Source organism: Oratosquilla oratoria, chromosome 43 (assembly GCF_046742065.1).
Source record: "Oratosquilla oratoria isolate Oo_2021 chromosome 43, ASM4674206v1, whole genome shotgun sequence".
Classification (NCBI taxonomy): Eukaryota; Metazoa; Arthropoda; class Malacostraca; order Stomatopoda; family Squillidae; genus Oratosquilla; species Oratosquilla oratoria.
The window spans coordinates 6701890-6706889 of record NC_134819.1 but is presented as its reverse complement, the minus strand read 5'-3'; positions in this window follow the sequence as shown (position 1 = coordinate 6706889).

Sequence of the window (5000 nt, the reverse complement as noted above, 5' to 3'; positions counted from 1 at the left end):
ACATAAGGCTCAATCTGGCGGAAAGATCTCGGTGACCATATGGGCTGCCAATTTATCACGTTTAAAATGACCATAGCTTAAGTTTATATTTTTATAAAACGTGCCTGATATTAAGTAGGATTCTATTGTATTTCTTTCTTGTTAATTTTTTTCCTTTGGCTAAAATTTGCCTTAGACCTATCAATAAGATGGTTGTATTGTGCTTTATGTTGAAATAACGCATTATTTTCCTGGGCAGATCTCACACTATATTTGTTGGGAAATTCTTGTTTCCAAGTTTTTCCCAGTTTGTCCAATATAATTTTTTTTAACAATCTTGAGAAGGAATTTTATAGACCACGCCGTTGTTTTAAGGAGGGCTGTTCTTAATTAAAGTTTTCTTAATGGTATGGTCATATCTAAAAGCTACTTTGATATCCAATTTTGAGTAGGTTAACAATACTAAGGAAACTTTCATGAAAAGGAAGAACAAGTGTATTAAGTTCTTTATGGTTTCCTTGTTCTTGATTGTAAGTTTTGAGAAAGCGTTTCTTGGCGGTGCTGTGACATTGATTAAGAATATGAGTAGGATATTTTAACTTTTCCCCAATATTCCGGATAGTTCTAAATTCATCATCAATAAGTTCAGGATCTGGAATCCTGTAAGCTTTCAAGTACATGGAAGTAAAAACTGATCTTTTTACATTGATGTAATAGGAAAAAATATTGGTAGGTTTTTCTATAGACTTTTGTTTACAGAGTACCATTATCTCTAATCATTTCAACATCTAAAAAGGTCAAACTGTAGTTATTTTCTATCTCAAGGGTGAAGTTAATGGAGGGTACCGATGAATTTAGATTAACAAGGAAATCATCAATAGATAGGTTATTAGGCAAGAAACACAAAACATCATCTACATATCTGAACCAAATAACTTTTTCGTCTTTAATAGTTTGTAATAAATATTTTTTCAAAATATTCCATGTATGTTAGCTAAAACCGGTGAAAGAGGATTTCCCATAGCTATTCCGAAATTCTGTGTGTAATATTTTCCTTCGAAGACAAAGAAGAATTATCTACACACAGACTTATTAATTATATAAAATTTTACAAGGGATACCATCAATACTGTAACCTAGCGCGGGTAATTTGGCTAGTATATATATATACAATATATATATATATATATATATATATATATATTGTTTATAATAGCATGATGACAACACAATTTTCTTGTTAAATTGTACAATACTGCGAAAAGGCGACGTATTTCAAGAGGCAATATATGTAGAAGGTCAGCAAAGGACATTTCAACACTGAGGCAGGATAGTCAAACTAGTAGATTACAGTAACCACCAACTACGACTCACAAGAGAAGACCTCGTAAAGGGTACTTCCATTATTGCCACTGAAAAAGACCACAAGAGACTTGCGATTGTCGAAGCGTTGCATATCAAACACAGCAACCCCGACACAAATAAGCAGCTTCAAGATCTCCAAATTCTCCCTTCTTCTAAAGCCATGATCGCACATTTCCATGTTGATGATGTCTATTCTTCCACCCCACAGTGCAGTGACCAATTGACCACCCCATGGGGTGGGTGATCAATTGTCATTGCTGGGGGTTTTTGTCCTTTTGTCAACCTCTCCTATGTTCGTACATATTTCATATTATTTGTTTGTTTGTAACCTCTCCTTAGCTCATTTATGTAACACTATTTCTGTATACTTACGCTTTGATTATTGTATGTATTATTGTGCCTTGAAAATGAAGTTATGCAACTTCGAAACGTTGGTGCCGAAATATCTACTAGTTTGACTATCCTGCCTCAGTGTTGAAATGTCCTTTGCTGGCATTCTACATAGATTACCTCTTGAAATACGTCGCCTTGTTCGCAGTATTGAACAAGTTAACAAGAAAATTGTTGGTTGTCATCATGTTATCATATACAACATTTCTTGGCAGAAGGAGAACATCCTGCCTAAGTATACGCATATATACATATATATATATATATATATTACATATATATATCTATATATACTTATATATATGTATATATATATATATATATATATATAATATATATATATATGAATATCTGGGGAGCAGATTCTCTTGTATGCATGCATTATTAAAATCGACAGCATTAAGGAGGTTGTTGATCTTCTTGTGGGTATTCTCCAGTTTTCTAACCAATACTCTGCCATTTGGAGGGTGGGCATAGACCAAGTTGCCAAAATAATTCATTTATTTCAACGTTTCGTCTAACAAAGAGACATCTTCAGAAAATTCTGTAATAAAGATAATATAGACGTACAGATATAAAGAAAACAACATGTTAATCTAAACAAATTCACAAATATGGTAATAGATATCAATAAATGAGCAAAAACACACATCCTATCATGATACATGGGCTGTTGGGGACCGCTACTTACAAAAATTAAAGGTCCAAAGAAATGACGAAGGAAATCTTTGTTTGGTGACTTATATATACTCACCTAGCCGGCTTGGATGGTGGAAGGGGTGGTGGAGGGAGGATTAGAGGACGGGGTTGGTTTCTCGTTCATACGTGAAGAAGAGGGTTGGGGGTTGGGGGGTTGGGGGTTTGGGGGTTGGGGGGCCGGTTGGGGGGAGGATGGAAGGAGTGGGTGGGAGGAGGTGGAGGGGGAGTTGTCGGGGAGAGGTCACGGGTGATGGTAGCTTGGCTGTACTATTAAACAAAGCGATGGCAGATATCATGTTACTTTGGATATTAATCATAGGACTATATTCCCTTATAAACATAGCTTCTAGAAACTTAAGTTTATGTACATCCCTATTGCTTGCTATAATCCTGGTGTTTTTAACTAGTTATTCACGGGTGGCTGTTTGGTTATGGTATTTCAATAAATGATGTTTTATAGCCCCATTTTGCAAGTGCATAGTTTTTCTCCTACTGAGACTACATCTAGTAAAACCAATATATGCAGTTTATCGGGTTGCACAGTTCCCGGTGGTACAATTAAATTCATACACAATATTGGTTTTAGACTTGGTCTCAGTATTACTATCTTTAGAAACCGGGTGGCAGTTTTTATTGATGATATCTTTAATTATTTTCTCATCTTTTTTGTAACTCTTGTTGAAGATGTTATATGCAGTGCCTGGCAGGCACTGAATACAGAATTGCAGCACATCCGCCATATTCTGGTTAATAATGGTTTCCCTAATAGTGATTTTGATGCAATTTGTAATAAAATTATGTGTGACCACCTTTCCCCACAAACATCCCCTAAGCCCCAATTCATTAATATCTACTACAATAACATCTTCAACAAGGGTTACAAAAAAGATGAGAAAATCATTAAAGATATCATCAATAAAAACCGCCACCCGGTTTCTAAAGATAAGGAAATCCGCGTGGTTGTATACTACTCCAACCCAAAAACTAGCTCATTGGTAATAACTAATAACTTGAATAGTAATACTGAGACCATGTCTAAAAACCAATATTGTGTATGAATTTAATTGTATCACCGTAAAACTGCTTATATTGGTTTTACTAGATGTAGTCTCAGTAGGAGAATAACTATGCACTTGCAAAATGGGGCTATAAAACATCATTTATTGAAATACCATAACCAAACAGCCACCCGTGAATACCTAGTTAAAAACACCAGGATTATAGCAAGCAATAGGGATGTACATAAACTTAAGCTTCTAGAAGCTATGTTTATAAGGGAATATAGTCCTATAATTAATATCCAAAGTAACATGATATCTGTCATTGCTTTGTTTAACAGTACAGCCAAGCTACCACCACCCGTGACCTCTCCCCGACAACCCCCCCTCCACCTCCTCCCACCCACTCCTTCCATCCTCCCCCCAACCGACCCCGCAACCCCCTAACCCCCCAACCCCCAACCCTCTTCTTCACGTATGAACGAGAAACCAACCCCGTCCTCTAATCCTCCCTCCACCACCCCTTCCACCATCCAAGCCGGCTAGGTGAGTATAGCTTCTAGAAGCTATGTTTATAAGGGAATTTAGTCCTATAATTAATATCCAAAGTAACATGATATCTGTCATTGTTTTGATTGACAGTACAGCCAAGCTACCACCACCCGTGACCTCTCCCCGATAACCCTCCTCCACCTCCTCCCACCCACTCCTTCCATCCTCCCCCCAACCGACCCCGCAACCCCGCAACCCCGCAACCCTTCACGTATTAACGAGAAACCAACCCCGCCCTCTAATCCTCCCTCCACCACCCCTTCCACCACCCAAGCCGGCTAGGTGCGTATATATAAGTCACCAAACGAAGATTTCCTTCGTCATTTCTTTGGACCTTTAATTTTTGTAAGTAGCGGTCCCCAACAGCCCATGTATCATGATAGGATGTGTGTTTTTGCTCATTTATTGATATCTATTTCCATATTTGTGAATTTGTTTAGATTAACATGTTGTTTTCTTTATTTCTGTACGTCTATATTATCTTTGTTACAGAATTTCCTGAAGATGTCTCTTTGTTAGACGAAACGTTGAAATAAATTAATCATTTTGGCAACTTGGTCTATGCCCACCCTCCAAATGGCAAAGTATTGGTTAGAAAACTGGAGAATACCCATAAGAAGATCAACAACCTCCTTAATGCTGTCGATTTTAATAATGCATGTATATAAATATATATATATGTATATATATATATATGTATATATATATATATATATACATATATGTATATATATATATGTATATATATATATTACATATATAAATATATATATATATATATATATATATACAGTATATATAAATATATATATACAGTATATATATATATATATATATATATATATATGTATATATATATGTATATATATACACAAACATATATATATATATATATATATATATATATATATATATATATATATCCAGATAGGGAAGTGGAATTGGGAAGGAAAATTGGGTGCAGAATAAAATTTCTTGCATAATTTGTTTAAAATGGTGTAGACCTTTATACAAACT